The 17,752-nt window shown below is 40.5% G+C and overlaps 2 long non-coding RNA genes across 2 annotated transcripts in view; both read right to left on the bottom strand.

The window, feature by feature from the left end:
• Positions 1-17,752, bottom strand: part of LOC116251735 (uncharacterized) — a 66,417-nt gene that overhangs the window by 10,539 nt on the left and 38,126 nt on the right. The window lies entirely within an intron of this gene.
• LOC116251779 (uncharacterized) lies at positions 2,861-17,416 on the bottom strand. The gene is made up of 5 exons (XR_004171840.2): positions 17,257-17,416; positions 14,946-15,036; positions 11,195-11,687; positions 5,541-6,260; positions 2,861-3,200 (listed from the first exon to the last, which is right to left on the bottom strand). It is a non-coding gene; the product is annotated as an uncharacterized LOC116251779 (long non-coding RNA).

The following is a 17,752-nucleotide window of genomic DNA, read 5'->3' as shown; positions in this document are numbered from 1 at the left end:
TGCTTTTTCCATATTACGTTATTAACTATTTTCCAGATTCATTATTTGTTTCAAGTTGTCTCACTTAAACCTCAGTTTTTCCTTAATCAGGGAAACATCCAATCTTGAGATTATACTCTTTAAAATTGTTAACCGGAACAGTCAAATTTGATTGAACTGCAGTTTTGCCGCAAAGATGGGCTTTCCGTCATGGAATGCCTAAGAACAAATATCAGGAACGCGAAATATATAGATTCAAATGAATTAGAAAAGCGCTTTTGCACTTACTGAAGTTTTATCTGTAACATGAATTAATATTAAGCTTTAGGGGCTTTTCGCAAGAGATCGCATTTGCACAATTAGTTCTACGGCAAGAACATCAAGAAATATGAATACTGTTCATCATGAAACCACTGTTCGGCCGATTGACGTGAAATCAATTATGCTTCTCCATCTATATAATATAGTTCAATCTGATCAAAGCAAGTTCCCAATTTTCACAAGCTGCAAGAAACATTTCCCATCTACTGTCCACATGTAAACGTGTATAGCAGCAAGACTCTATGACTTCGTTTTTGAATGTTCATCCTGAATGAACTGTTGTAAACAATGTGCAGATCAAACACTCGACCGCCGTTGAACTGGGAGAGACGCTTCGAGAGAGTGATGGGGATTGCTCGGGGGCTTCAGTATCTCCATCAAGAATCTAGGCTCAAAGTGATCCACAGGGATCTCAAAACAAGCAACATTCTTCTCGATGGAGAGATGAACCCAAAAATTTCAGTCTTCGGACTAGCCAGAATACTTGGTGGTGATCAAACTCAACCAAATACCCTCAAAGGTGTAGGAACCTAGCGAGTGCTCTTGCTCAATGTTATGAGATGGGTTCTGCACTGGGACATGATTTAAATGTAAAACAATGAGAATTAAGGTCAAGTGGTTGGTTTCCTAAGTCAAATATTGGAAGCTGAGAAAGGCAGCGACGGACCAATACACTGAATTAAATTTTACACATCAAACAAGTTAAGAAAACCAAAACAGGACTGCTTTCTGTCCATAATAAGTCCTAAAGTTAGTTACCATGTCTATTTCATAAACAAAAAACGGTTTAATCAACTGATAATATAACAAGCGAGAAGCATGTCCTACAAGTTTTGCCAAGTTCACAACTGTTGATTTTGAAGATCGAAAAGAACCTATATTAGTCACTTGATGAATATTGTGCAAAACTTACTCTTTCCCTTCTAATAATGCCAGAGTAAGAGTTCATTTAATTAATCTTTGAATCTGCAAATCATGTGCAGATCCAGATAACAGGTTCCATTCATGAAGCAAACGGTACCTTTGAAATGCCTTCAATCTCGAATCGGAATGGCACTATACAACAAGTTGAAGTCCAGTCCAGTCAGCAATGATCCTGCTTGTGTGCTTGACGCTTTCGATCATGACTGATTAGTCATAGAAACTGGATCACCTCGAAGCATCCCCAGTAACCATATTGACAACACTCTTCTTATTGCACCTTACACCAGTATCAACCGAACTAACATATGACAATAGATTCAGCAGAAGAAAGTACGGCAGCACCAGTAAAGATGCGTAAATTACATTGTGAAAATACTGGGTTGCATCTTAAATCTCCCCTGAGTTAAGACTCATGCGAACTTCGGAAACAAGAGATTTTTACATTTATTGTTCTCACATCAACAATTTGCCTGAATCATGACTGTAAACTAATGAGACCCTGAAATCTGAAGTCGAGAACGACAAACGCCCTTTATCATTGGAAGATCTGCTTTTAAAGACAAGATTTTACACCGGTCCTGTTTGGAAAGAAGATCTAGTGTTACACGATGTTACAAGGCACGTTTATTCACTTATTACTTAACTGTCAGCATAATTTGACTTGAACGTCAATGCAATTACTTCAGACAGATCTGCACTCCCACGATCAATTAAATACCAGATGCAACGTTTGTTTTCTCCTGATTAAATTTAGATGCAACCGATGGTAAATTTCTTTAAATATTTTGGCACACCTATAACTGATCCCATAGACTTCCCTGATTTCTAAACAATACTGACAGACCCACGCCGTCATGTATCGTGAATCTGAAAAATATAAATATACACCAAATTTGAATGGTAACAGGCATATTTTAAGGTATGGGAATCTTGTATTTAACTGTTTGAATTATATACAAAAAAAGGTTAAACGAAGCACTTCAAATTTAAGCTGGTTCTTGTTGTACAACAAGAAGGGAAGATATGCTTACCGAACAACCACCGTTATAGCTCAATAGCGGCGACGAAGACAACCGGTATTTGTCTATACCGGTGCTTTTTCCCGACGCTACAGCCGCTTATACCGATGACATTATTCGCCGCTAGATCACACTTCTACCGGTGCTGTTTGTCGCCGTTGGATACTTTCACCGCTGTAGACCTATAACGGTGACTTTTGCCACCGGTATACATTATTGTAACTAATCATGAAAACCAGCCGAAAATACAGCCGGTGTTATTTGGAGCGCACGCCCCAGACCGCGAAGCGTGCACAACCCTGGCAGACACACTAGGCGTGCACCTAAGATGCCAGCCTAACTCTCAGCTCTCTCTCTCTCTCTGTCTCCGTCTTGTGATTTTTAACACTAACAGCTTTGATGGTTAAACAAATTTATCTGTCTAATAAACTGTTTGTTTATTAAGAATCCACTTCACATTTTGATTTCTGCACCGGCACTCTTGACTTCCTAATATGAGCTAGTTTGTCATTCTAATTGCCTTCATTGTTCGAAAGTTGCAGTCCACGTTATTTCCTATTTCAGTTGTTCAATTTCCTTTAGCATTGAAATTACGATTATTTAAGTTTGTAGAATCTTGATCAGTTACCTCTACCTGACAAATGCAAGGCGCTTGGAGGAATTCATGTCGAACACGGGATTTTCTGCAGGTGTTTCTCGTAATATGATTGCACAGAAATGTTTTGAGGAATCGACCTCAGTTTGATGCTTGAAATCTTGGATGCCAGTGGTATTGAACCTGATCATTCAGCAATGCTTTTGAGGTTCCTGCACAGCAAAAGCGCGCACGATCAATCCAACAACCACCATTCACCTTTGGTAGCTATATCATTGCATTCTTCATATTGCTGTCCAGAAGCATGTTTGCACGAAAAAACTCCATCAAAATTAATTCCCCTCTAGGAAACAGAAAGGTCCCTGCGACAGATAGATTATGGATCTCAAACCAAACATATAGTGACCATGAACCACATAGATTTTTACAGAGACCAACATGAGTATGTCTAATATTTAAACAGTTTAACCTATAGCTTAAAATGTGAACTAAGAACAGACTAAAGAATACAAGCCTGGTTTATGTTACCATGTACGCACAATCCTCATGAATGAAGTTTTGCTAGGAACCCGAATAAGATTAAGTAAGTCTGGCAGACTAACCACCCAGATTTTCAATCCCTTTTGTACATATCTCTAAGTCTCACTCAGGGCCAAAACCCATCATTGATACGCAAAACACATCAATAGCAACCACAAACAAAGAATGGAACTTGCAATACTGTTGATTTTAGAATGTCTCAATGGAAATTAAGTCATCTTATGGCCGAACACAACTAGCTGCATCAATTGGATTATGATGGCCTATTCAGTAAGCATCATCAACTTATGGACTAACAACAATCTTTTTCAAAATCAAAGCCAGAACCTTACCAAGAGTAACATTGTCCACGAGTTAATGTAAATGAATTATGAAACAAGATCAATGGTAAATTCTCACGCATCCTTCCAACTTCATCATTCCTCAATGTTATAAATAACACATAACTATGGTACAGGAAACGTCACATGACCAAAAAATCAATGCATCATCTATCAAATGGATAAATAGAATACGTAGTTTACCTTGATCTATGATTTCAAAATTGCAAAAACAAGAGATATCTTAATTAAAAACTTAAACGTTAAACAAACAATTTATTGTATATATAAGAAAAAACCTAGTTATTGTAAACAGAGGTTCAAGAATTGAAAAAGTTGAAAACAAATGCAACTGAATCCGACCAGGTTTTGGTCCCTGATAGTTTGATTGAGCTGTGGTTCAGCATCAATCAATAAAATTTGGTTGATATTTAAGACGCACATAAAACGTTGGCAAATTGCATAATTTAGGTTAGGTTCAAAGTTGCATCTAAAAAATAGGAAAAATTTCTCTGCATGGACATCCATAACAAGTAAATGCTGCCTATGCTACTACAGAATGCAAGGTCCCATTAGAAGAATCTGAACGACCAGTAAAATTACTCCCAGTACTTAACAGTTATCGAAACAAATAAGTTCTTATTATGTATGATTACTCCTTGGAATCTTCAATAACTTAATCATAAAATTTGAACTTCTATAAAATCTTTTATAAAAAATATAGACCCAAATAGACCCTGGAAGTTCTGTGCTAGTTTACATGAAGTCATCCTATATTTTACCTTCCGCTTTAAATGTGTAATTAATGTCTTTTAGGAAGCTTAACGTTCAAGCTTAAAAACTTTAAAGAACATCAAGTGAATTGGACAATTTGTTGGTTGGCAGATGAGCATCTTGGACATCAACAAGGCTAGTTTGGGGGTGACAGACAGCTTTGAAGGGCGGGCATCTTGGACTGTTCTTGGTGGACAAGCATCCTTCAAGCTTCTATGTGTGTATGTATGTTACATGAATGGTTTCATGATTGATTAGCTACTTATGATGAATTGGTTTTGAATTCTAGTATGAGTTATTAGTAGAGACGTTCACAAGCCAAGTTCGAGGGATAGAGAATCACTTTATAGTTTATACTCACTGGTTAACATGGTATATCTAATACAATTTGTAGCACATAAGATTGTAGAAAAAAAAGGAAAAAGAAAATCAGAAGGAAGGCTTCAGCTGAGAAATCTATATTGCAGCCGGTTGACTTTGGTTTTTTCAGCATATATCAGTTCCTTTTCTTATTTTTTTTTGCTTTTTTTATAATTTCAAATGAAGAAATTCTCTCTCAACACAAAGCCGAAACCAACACCAGAGGATGAATTCCAAGAATCAAATGTAAAATTTGGTTGAACTTTCAATGAACAGGCAACGAGGGTTTTTTTTGGCCGGGCATCTTCAACCTTCTTCCTTTCCATTCTTTGGCTTAGCTTGAGCCTTGTTGTACTTTTGGAAATACCGATGTGAGTGGAGGATGTGTGAAAAATGCAGCTGTGCAGCTTGAAGACCAGAACCTATCCTCTCATCTCCTTTCTTAAGAACATCGGCTGCACTTCCATTCTCATCCCCATCTTTAGGCATATTATTTCTATGTTCAAAAATAGTGCATAAAGATTGCTATATCCGTGAAGGAATCCCAAGCATAGGATAAATTTAGCTCTTACTGTATAATGCATACCAAAAGAAGTCAATCAGCAGCACATTTGATGAAGGATTTCTACATGGTTACTCGTTTGGGAAACTATGTCTACTACACAATTCAAAGACCGAGCTACAGAATATCAATCTTTAATATTATACCTCTTCTGTGACGACGCCATTTTGGACAAAGTATTGACAGTCATTGATAGGCCAGCCTCCATCACAGCCACCTCCACACATAGACCCACAACATGCAAGAATATTGTTAACTGACAGTGAGGTGCTCTACAGGAAAAGACAACTGTAGTTAGTAAACCGAACAAAAAAATAAGGACCAAAACTGTGGCGGCAAAAGCGAGTGGCTCGATTCTCATTCAATTGTTGATTTTCCTAAATCCGATCCTTAAAAACCAGAGCAAGTCAAGGTCGGAACCCTAGGCACATCCCCACAACAATCATGCACACTACAAGAAGACCAAGTAGAACGAAAATCAAAACCCTTGTGATTGCTTTTAAGATCAAACTCTCTTCCCCGTCTGATATTGAATTAGAACTTTCCTATTTCAATTGTCCCAACCCAGCTGTCTTGAGGTCATAGTCCTTGAGATTGTGAGTGGGCAGAGGATGACAAGGCCAAGGTTCCAAGACATCGAGCATCCCAGCCTGAGAAACCCTAACTTACTTTTCTCCTGTTTGAGGTAGCCATCCCCGACTTTAACATGAGCGTCTGGAGACAAAGAAGTTATCGACTGTGATCACGTACTGGCTGGCTCATCCGTCTAAGGAACGCATTAAGGAAGAACCAATGGGGGAAAAAGAAAGGGAGCACCGCTCAAGGGCAGACAGTCTGAATCCGTTGATGCACAAAAACGCCATATCCTGCATCAACGATTTCCATAAGCACCACAAGAATAAGAAAGAAATCTGTTAAATTTCCCATGTTTGAATTATCCAGAAATCCAATGAAAAACGCAAAATAAAAAAATAAACACTGTTGAAACCTGCCCTAGAAATCCTAACTCACCTTTCCCCTGTTCGACGTAGCCATCCCCGACTATAACACAACCTTCTGGAGGCGACGCTCAAAGAAGTTATCGACTGTGAGCGCGTATTGGCTCATCCGCCTAAGGAAGACATTAGGGAAGAACCAATGAGGGAAAAAAAGAGGGAGCACCGCTCAAGAGCAGAGCGCGAATCCGATGATGCACAAAAACATCAGATCCGCATCATAGATTTCCAAAAGCACCACAAGAATAAGAAAGAAATCTTGAAAACTTGCCATGTTCGAAATATCCAAAATCCAATAAAAAACACAAAAAACATAAAAATAAACACTCTGGAAACCCGCCCCAGAAACCGTAACTCACCTTTCTCCCGTTCGACGTAGCCATCCCCGGATTTAACACGAGCGTCAGGAGGCGACGCTCAAAGAAAGTTATCGATTGTGAGCACGTACTTGCTCATCCACCTGCTCATCCACCTGAGGAAGGCATTTGGGAAGAACCAATGAAGGAAAAGGCCACAGCGACACAGGTGGGGATGCGATGGAAGACCGAGGCGGGACACACAAACATGCCGAGTCGGGTTGGGTCCGAGGCGCGTCATGGGTTACTGGACAGGGGTCCGAGTCGGGTTGTAGACCGGACCTGGGGGCCTCTGGACATTTTCGGAGGGTTCGGATCCACTCAGTTTGTTTGAGTCGACCGCTGAACCGGGTCTATTCGGGTTTTTGGCGTCGACTTGGTTTGGTTCGATACGCTATGGAACAGTTCGACACGCTATGGAACCGAGCCCTTCGTCGGCGCCACTTGCAACTATGCAAGCGCTGGCACCTGCCAGGAAATCACCTAGATCGTGTCTCTTCCTCTCCAACGTGCCCTCTGCCCAGTGGAGCTCCCCTAACTGGGCCTCAACCCGCCTTGTTGCCCCTCTTCTTGCTGCTGAGGATTAGGCCCATTCGGCCGTGTGCGGTGCACTTGGTGGTTCGTCCCTCTTGCAAGCCAAGCTGCTGTATTTCTGCTGGTGACCACACCAATGGCCGCAAACCCTTCCGAATGAGACTCGTGGATGCCCTTGGCAGCGAGGTTACCTCTTGCAGAAGCCCCCAAAATTTTTGGTCTTGCGCACCGCTCCCCATCATAATCAAGGTTCTCCTTTCCATCAGTAAGCTCACGTCACCGGATACAGAATCCCCGACTCGCTTGCGGTTCCATCGAGCCATATCTTGTCGTCAGAGGAAGTCCCCACTGGAATAGTAAGATTTCCAGCGCCCCTGATTTAACTGCACACCACCGCCGACGCGGGTCTCCGCTGGCCCTCAAACTGCTCAGACAACACCGTGGGTTAGTGTCGGATCCAACAAGCCCAACCTCGCCCGGAACCGTTGCCGGAGCATGTCGGAATTGATCCAAGTCCCTCCGCCTGTTTCTGCCTCTGAGACCGCGTCGCAGGCAACCCGACCACCGTCTGAAACTTCAAAGACCTGTAGCATCGCCCGAAAGTTGCGCATCCAACGGTCCAGTGCTCGACTGGAACCGGTGCCGGAGTTTGCCGGAATCAGGCGATTTCCGATCGCCTGTTCTGCCATCTTCCTCTGCTCCACCACTTCCATTCAAAAATCAGGCGCTAATTCTACAAGGCGCTAATTCTACAAGTGTCCTCTCCGTGCAAGATTTTCCAGGGAGATCCTCCTCTCAGCTACGGATCGAAAGAACCTGAGCTCACAGAGACTGCCGGAGCTGGTCGGAGTAGACAAACTTCCGGCCACCCTCTCTGTCCCTGTTTCCTGCGTCCCCTGTTCGGGCATCTGAACGAGGGAGCGCAGTCGTGAATCCTCTGCTTCCCCAGACATCTATTGCTGGGACTCTCGACCGACCGATTGGTAAGGTCTCCAGACAAAAACTTATCTTAGTTTATATTATTCTCTGCAATCGTCCCAGCGAGAGTCCAACTGGGGAGCGACGGAAGCAGTGCGGCCTCCCCCGACCGGTCTCCAGACAAAAACTTATCTCAGTTTATATTATTCTCCTGCAATCATCTCAGCGAGAGTCCAACTGGGGTGCGACGGAAGCAGCGCTGCGGCCTTTCCTGTTCCCGAGCCTCCCTTGTCCATCCTCTACTCCTGCCTTCCTCGTAGAGACCCTGTGGGGGAGTAGTTGAGAGAGACACCCCCCGTTTGATCTCAACGGGAAATCTGTCCATCCGGTGAAGTGCACAACCATCGCAATCCCCTGTTTCTCCCTCATGACTTGATTTCTCTGTAACTTACCTGCTACGAGGAGAACCATTTCGGCTGAGCTGCTCGTCCAGCCAGTGGAGGGCCTTTGGAGGCCACCAATCCCTACTCTGCTACTGCTGTTCTTCCGCCAAGCGAGCTCGGCATAGCAACGGACAGGGTGCTACACAAACAAATTTAAACAATTTTGCTCTTGATGCATAAAATGGAAAAGGTACCGCCATCGATTTACTTGCTCATTATTTTCAAATTCCCTAACAATAAAAATTGCATCCTGATAGGCTAGTCAGGCATGTCTAACGGAGGAATCGCTTTTGAAACCGCATATATTTGTTACATGTTGTAGTGAAACTGAGATGCATCCTCAACCCAAACCGCATATATTTGTTATTTGTTGTAGTGAAACCAAGATGCATCCCCAATCCAACCCGGTTCTTGATACTTAGATGCCTCCCCAACCCGATTTTTGAAATCGAGATATTGTTTTTGAAACCGAGATAACTCCCAACCCGGTACTTGAAACTGAGATGCCTCCCCAACCGGTTCCTAGAATCTCTGAGATGCCTCTCCAACTCGGTTCGACCTCTCCAACCTGGTTCTACCTCTCCAACCCGATTCTTGAAACCGCACACGTCTCCAACCCGTTTCAACTTCAATTTTATCCAACACCAACCATAGGAGTTCTTGAAGCACAAAATACTCCTTACCAGGTCTAACATGGGCTTCATCACCTCTCACATGCTCAAGGGGCTGAAAATACAGCTTTGGGATTCTCCTATACTTCTCGAGCTTCCTCTTTCAGTGGTCTCCAGCCCCTCACATGCACTTCAAGAAGAAGCCACCCACCCATGATGTTACCTACCCTAAGGGATTTGAACTAAACAAAATAAGCTTTAGAAAGCTAGAATTAGGGAAAAATCAGGTAAATATCAGAAATTCCAACTCCAGGCACCCAGGTAGCAGAAAACAGAGTTTAATAAAAATTTTAAATTCTATAACATCAAATCATCAGGTCCAAAAGTTCTGAAATTTTGAGGGTGTAAAGTTGAGTTCAATACCTAACTTTGACCAAAAAATAGATAAAGGTGGAAGGTGGACTTTCCTTCATTTTCCTTTCGCTTTTCATCCCCTTGTTCTTTAAAGAATCCAATATGATTCTAGTTTCTGACTCTCTCACTATAGGATTGCTATTCATCTTTACTATGTAATGTCTCTAGGACGAATTGTAAGCCTCCAGAGCATCAACCAAGGCTTCATGTGCAGCAAACTGAACTGCTTCAGCATCCATTATAGGGGGCAGCAAGGTAAGCAATTAACCAATGCACTCTCCCAACTCTAAGTTAGGCCAGAAGAAGAGTCTCACCCAGAGGTAAGCCTCATTAAGTTTTTGTGTAACCCTAAAGTCTCCAAGGGTATCTATGGAGCGTGAAGATTTCTGGGGTCAACAGCATCTCAATGGTGGCCAACTGCAGGAGTTCTTTAAGCTCAAAATACTCCCTAAGAGGGTTAACATGGGCTTCATCGCCTCTCACATGATCAAGGGGCTAGTTCTAGAGAGTCTCTTCATTAAACATGTTATAAAACTTGACTTCTTAGAGAGTTCACGTCTCATAAAACTTGCCAACAAAAGAGACCTAGTGTGAGAAGGCCTGTCGTTTGTCGAATCCTTGTGTAGGCCGGTAGTTTCTCAAATCCTTGTGCCTTCTGTCATTTCTCAAACCCTTGTGACACCTGAGCTTGTCCTTCATAATGGCACCAGTGCATCATATGCAAGAATGTACAGTGATCAAACAAAATAATGGCACCAGTGCATCATATACAAAAATGTACAGTGATCAAACAAAATGAACACACATCCTTCAGTGCGTGAAAATTTCCTCCAATTAAACTTCAATTTTATCCAACACCAACCGTAGGAGCTCTTCAAACACAAAATACTCCTTGTGAGGTCTACGCTTACATGCTCAAGGGGCTGAAAATATGGCTTTGGGATTCTCCTACACTTCTTGAGCTTCTTCTTTCAGTGGTATCCGCCCTTTGCATGCACGTCAAGAAGAGGCCATGCAAGCACAATGTTACCTACCCTAAAACTCATTCCTAGACTAGCACATGATTTACTAGACATGATTTACTAGACAAAATAAGCTTTAGAAAGCTAAAATTAGGGGAAAATCAGGTAAATATTAGAAATTCCAACTCCACGCACCCAGGTAGCAGAGTTTTATAAAAAATCTGTAATATCAAATCTTCAGGTCCAAAAATTCTGAAATAGGGCGTAAAGTTGAGTTCAACACCTAAATTTGACCAAAAAATAGATAAAGATCGATGGTGGACTGTCCTTCATTTTCCTTTCTTCTCGTTTCCCTTCTCATCCCCTTCCCTTCTCTTTCTTTTCTTTTCCTTCCTTTACATCCATTCATTTCTATCCTTCCATCCAAACAAACAGTGGGTAAGTTTTGACAGTCTCACATGCATGTAATTTTTGTGGGAAATCAAGAATAACAGAGCTTACACCTAAAAGAGTGATGGTAGAGCTGGTGACAAAGAAATTAATCCACAGAAGATGGAAAGAGAATACCTGAACTGCAAGGAGAGGCAGAAAGTAATCATCAAAGTTGATCATCATGCCATCAACCAGTGGCAACAAGGAATTGACAATGACTTGAACCTCACCAGCGGACATCAACTTCAACACACCGACCCCATCATCAACTTCAACACACCGACCCCATCGGCAGCGGCCACATCAAACCATACACCTTCGTCACAGCAATCAAACACATCAAACCATACACCTTCATCACAGCAATCAACGAAGTTGGTAGTCTCACAAGGGGAAGTGCAAGAGGCATCGGGAGAGGATGACTTGAGGCGGCGTTCGGTGGTGGCTTCCAACAGCCTAGAGGATTTGTAAACGTAGCCCTTTTTGTATATAAGAAGTGGATAGCATTTCCAAATCCCAAGCTGTTAATTACAACTTTCTCCCCTCCACCTTGTTGTTGTTCTTCACCTTCAACTCTTAATGTAGTGCACCATCAGTAGTTCCAGTTCCTACCTCTAGAAACCTAAAACTAATGAAAATAGATATGCACTATTACACAAAACAGCAAGACTTAAACTCGCAGTTGACATGCTGACCCCTTAGATGCGATGATAATGTCATCATAGATATTCAGCCAAGCAACCTAAAAACTTAAGCAATGAAGTATGCAATTCAAAGTATCAAAATGCGACACAACAACCAACATACCCCTTGATCAGATTTTATTTATCAAAAGAATCGAGTAAATACATTGAAAAATGAAAATCAAACAACTAAGTCAACAAAGCTCCTAAACAAACCCATTTCACAACGAAAGTGAAAAAATAAACACTACAAGCTGGAAAACCACTAAGTAGACGATAAAAGAAAAAATTGAACTACCAGAAAATCAAACCAACAATGGGTCAACTCAACAAAACTAAAATACTCTATCTAAACCAGAATGTGATCTTGAAAACAAATCAAACCAATGACCTTGACCTATGATGGACATGTACAATGCTTAACTAAAGCATCTATTCGACTAACAAGACACGAAGAAACTGAGTACAAACCTGGTCTAAAACCATGACGGACCCAGGGACATAATGCAGCTTCGATGGATGGAACTTTTAAAAATGTAACAATTCAAAATCGACTAATTCTTTTGAAAAGAGATAAGAGGCCTTCCATGACAGACTCAACCCTAAGTCTGGGTTATGTTGAATACACTCAGTTAATGATCTGTGTCTCCTGAGACAGAGGAAATGATAGAAAATTCATCACACTCAGCATGAGTGGACTAGGTTTTGAGGAATTTCATCTATTCCATGAATGGACAAGTGGTTTGGTAATGAAATGACAAACATCTTTCAAGACCAACGAGAATTAGTTAGTTCGTCCTACGTCTAGGAAGCCTACAAATATAACAAGAGATGTCAAGTTTTCACTTTGAAATAGTTCAAAAACAATCAATTAACTCATAAGCAAGAGTGCCTGTGTTGTGCAAATAGTATGACCTTCATTTACCCATAGTACCGTACAAGCATCAAGATTCATTTTGCGTCAATGCCATCAAATCTCTAGAAGGATGTCTTTCAATTTCCAAAATATGAACATAAAGGAATCATCCTCGGCATCTTAGGTAATCAAGAAAGAGAAGCAGATATTGATCCCAACATCGCACATCTATGAAAGATTGTCACATTCAATTCATGCGAGTTCAACCTTCATGCTTTTTCATCACTTGGCAGACACTTTTTTTTTTCTTCTTCTTCTTTTTCTTTCTTTCTTTCTTTTGCATTTGGCCTTTTGGCTTTTCGATTTTTTTTTCTTGTTTTTTTTTTCAAGGCTGACCTTCACCTTTGAGGGAATACCTCACCACCCCAAAGGCTACTACGGAGCTCCACCGCTTTGGTGGTAATGTGTAGCTTTGTCACGTGTCCCACCCGTTTCAGCTTACGGGCTTCGATGAGCCAAAGGTTCATAAGTCGTTATCTTCACGGGACAGACATAAATCACCTATATGTCTACCCAATACTCTCGATTAACGACTCAAGGAACGACTACACAAGCCCCGAACCCATCTCTCAACTCTCATTTTGCTACCTGCCAAGATCTTACAGAGCATTATGGCTTTTCTCTCAAGATATTTTCTTGTTGAATCCTTGTAGATGCTTGATCATCAGAGTCAATAGCATTTTCTAGTCTTGACTTTCTCAGCTTCATAAGTTTTTTCCTTACCGCTCATATACAGGAATTTTCAGCTTTCCTCTTCCATTGATTGACAACAAAAACTTAAAATTTTCTCCTTTTACTCGAGAAGGTACTAAGAATAAACCAAAGGCATATATCATGGTGTGAGAAAACAATTTTAACAATGTTTTTAAGTAAAATTTAAAACTTTTTCTTTTATAAAAATTCATGACATCAAATGGTATATCAAAAGGAGGAAGGAACTATACTCCCTAAAGAGACGACAAAATGAAAAACAAGATGGGTTGGTTGGGTAGAAAAACAAACTTCACCAATGCTCCCATAAAATAGTGTCTTCTACACAAAAGGCTAGTTTAAGGGGGACAAGTTCCCATAAATGTTGGGTCCTTAACTGATTGCAGGTTTGGCAAATGGTTTGGGTTAAGCTCTTCACATTCCTTAAGGAAGAACAAAATAAACCAATCCTACGCGGCAAGTTTTCTAAAATCATCAGTTAAACCATAATGACAACTACAGATTTGGACTCTGTTAGACCCCGAATGTTATGCCAAACTAAAGACCATGCACCTTGCTAGATAGCACAAATAATATTTGCTAAAAAATAACTGTCTAAGCAATAAGACAAAAAAAGATATGCATAAATCAAAGCAAAATACCATACAAGACTGCAGTTCACAATATAATACCTAAGCATTCAGCCTATGATCAATGTGCAAGAAGGTACAGATACAACACTAGTTATAAACCATATAAAATCTAAATCCTACCTGTCTTACAAACCAAAAAAATAACTTTGAGATAATTGGAGATCATGCACCAAAAACAAGACCGACAAATCAATCAACCAACCTAGTATAACCATTGAAATACAAGTTACCACAATTAGCAATAATGATTTCAATGATTACACAAAGTGGTGCCACAACAATTAAAGTGTCCATTACAAAATCACAAAAACCCATTAGTCCACAATTCCCCAAACCTAACTATTTTTTTTAGATGTGCCTATCTTATAGATGTGCCATCATATCATATAAGAATGTCCTTTCACTGTTAATTTCTGTCACGTTGTACTTTTTGCAAATTTCAGCTGCTTTTCCTGAAAGTTTCAGCTTGCATTTCCTGTGATAACCATAAACATGGAAAGTAGCTACCTACCATGTTGCAACAGTTTCATGCAAGACTTAAAATGACAGCAAGTGAATGCCAATCCTTTAGAAAACCTATAGCTGATACTATCCAAGCAAGGGCTACAAGATCACAACTAAGCTGGCAAAACTAAAACAACTTCAACATAACATAGCAATCCTTTTTAGACATAATCTCAATGCAATTACAAGGCAAACAAATAACAGTTAAATAAATCTAAACTAGAACAGAAAAATAAGAAATAATTGCTATCAATCTCAAGATCAAGAAGTATAAATAAGCATCATGTTTCAATAGAAAAAAAAAATACAATTTACTTAAGGAACTAAGGTAACTAGGAAAGAAAACCTGCATACCAGGTGTCACAAAGAGAGTGCCCCACACTTGCAAACTCATGAGTTCGACCAGAACAAGGGTTAGAGCGTTCAATTACAAGACGTACCTTTGGAAACATACATGCATCTTCTTCACGTTTACAAAAGTTGTTGATACGACCATTGAAGCACAAGAAGCAATAGCCTTTGATAGACAGCCTGTAAAGGTAGAAAAAGAATTAATTTTCATGAAGAAAAATGTGCATGTGCATCATGAGAAAGAAGCAAGTTACTCTGCTAAGGAAAGGAAAGTGGGGGATCCAAGTTTCCTAGAAATAAAACACAATTATGATGATACATTTTTTAAAAGTTTCGAGAAGCTAGTAAACAGGCTGATGCAAGAACATACCTCTGGACTGAGATCTGGGTCAAGCCTGAACTTACAATTTAAGAGATTGTTGGCATCCTCTTTAGAGACCATTCAATTAACTAGACTGCTCTGGTTCTCTGACATATCTAAAGTTGGATACTGGCTCAACGAAAAGGAGATCCTTTTAAATATGAAGTGTATTGAAATACTCTTCTCTACTTTCTTTGATGGAATCAAATATTGTGAAGTGTATTATGTTGGAAATGGTGCTTCTATCCAACATTGCACCAAGTAGCTTTTATACCCAAACATTTTGGAGTGGAAAATGGTTTAAATCCATAGACATCTGAAAATTGAGGTGCATGGATTAGGAGGTGCAACGACATCTAATGGCCAAGATATCCATTGACCAGTAGAAGACACCTCCTCTCTTCCTATTCAAACATTAACGAGAACGTCGTAGCCCGGACTGTCATTTTAAAATTTAAACACAACAATAGATACTTGGACGACCTCGTTTACACTTTTTGGCGAACGGTTGTTATTATTATTATTACGTGTTTTCATTATAATACTAAAGAGGCCAAAAAGTTTTTACTTTGAGAAAATCTAAATATCTGCTTCTGACGATAAGCTCATGTATTTTCTGTTTGAATGCCATTAATCGTATAATATATATATATATATATATATATATATATATATATATATATATAAAATTTGACACACGCCTTCAGTTTAATGTTTTGATCGAAATTACAATCTAAACATGAAATTTTAAGCACATTGTAACGAAGTAAATTCTTTGATGAATTAACCAATTACACTGACCAATATCTAAGGTCAGACCTGTTGGGTTGAACGATGAAGAAAGATCAAGTTGACAGTCGGATGTTTCCGACAGATATTTGTAAAGCACACTTACAATACTCTGCTCTACTTTCTTCAATAGTAGTGACACGCATCCAAGGTGTACAAGGAAATGTGAAGCACAAACACTTAAAAATTATCATCGTGTCGTATTTAAAGAACAAAGAGGAAACAGAAACAGGCCAAACGTGATGCAAAGTGCACATGCGCGTTCATGCCATATGGCAAAAAATGAATGAGAAAGCATGTAAAAGAAAGTTTAAAAGTTGAAACAAGCATGCGACCGCTCACTCAGTAAGTGCGCCTTCTCAAGATCTCAGCGGTTCTTCTTCCATATTAATTTTCACCAAGAATCTGCCATTTCCTGCTATAGAAAACTGTGGAATTTTGTAACCCTGCTCCATTGTTGTTTCAACGAAAAAGGGCATAGGCCTAGTCCGTCCCTGGTCTGCTCCTTCCCCCAACAAGTCCCGCCACTGCCGAGAACCTGAGGGGTTCATTCAAACGCTTCGTTGCCTCATGGGAGAAACGAATCACTGGAACCTTGCCATCGAAGGCGACCTGAGCATCTTCGACATCCATCAGCTTCGGCTTCTCTTGCTTGCTCATAATCGATACTCAGGAACGACGAGAAGACTCTCCTTCCTCCATCGTGACTTCTATTGGGGGGCCGCAGCTGACTCCTTGCCGCTGTCTTCCGCCCCCGGGAAAGAGGATCGACCATCGGGGGACCGGCAGCCATAGCCGGACTCGTTCCCACTGCTCGTGCCAGGCGAACCCTAAGCCCTCTCGCACTACGCTCACCGAACTACGATTTGGTTGCTTGCTAATCATAATTAATTTCACATTACTTGTTGCTTTTTGGTAGGTAATCTAACGGATCGGACACCATAATTCTATTTATAGATGTTCACGCATTCGAATTCGAACTCAAATATGGATGAAGAAGTTTCTATACCATAGAGAAATCCAACTTTTTAAACTTGTTGAAAAAATTTAACCCAGAGCGAGTTTTATGCCCGAGCAATCTATCCCCGATTGACTATGCCCGTTGCGGATGCATGAAAAAACACAAGGAAACTCGCATTGTGATTCTACTTCTACAGTTTGAGAGGGGCAAGACAAATGAGATGACCAACAGGAATCAACAAATAAAGGAGAAGTAATGAGAATGACAGAGATCAGATCGTAGGTCTAACCTGCTCAACCATGCTGCCTAGAAGGAGATGCCTTTTCCAACCGAACTAACCCCAAAAGCCATGATGCCTCCTCCTCGACTCCCTCTCTCTCTCTTTTGGCGTCAAAGCTGTTTCGACGAAGAAGAGATGGGAGGGTTCCCCAACGTCTATTTTTCTTCTACCGTTTTTTTAAATTCTGGAACCTAATAAAAAGGAAGGCGAGAAGGTTGCTATTTTTAAATAGGAACCGCAGCTTCCATGTTACTTTTTAAATTTGACTTTTTTGAGTACTTTTCTCAGTAAAATCCTATTATTTCACTTTCTATGGACGCCCATGATGGCTTCTGCTTGCCTTCTTCTTCTTCACGTCACAGTTAGATATGAATAAATCCCTCTTTTTCCTGAAACCAGATGGGGCCTACAGGTGCCCGGCAAGTGAGTTTGCAAGGATACTCGGATCATATGCAATCGGCTGAATTGGAACCTGCAAATTTATTATGTCTTAATATTAACTATT

Source organism: Nymphaea colorata, chromosome 1 (assembly GCF_008831285.2).
Source record: "Nymphaea colorata isolate Beijing-Zhang1983 chromosome 1, ASM883128v2, whole genome shotgun sequence".
NCBI lineage: Eukaryota > Viridiplantae > Streptophyta > Magnoliopsida > Nymphaeales > Nymphaeaceae > Nymphaea > Nymphaea colorata.
Note: the sequence above shows the minus strand (reverse complement) of the source record. Positions and strands in the feature narration are given on the sequence as shown.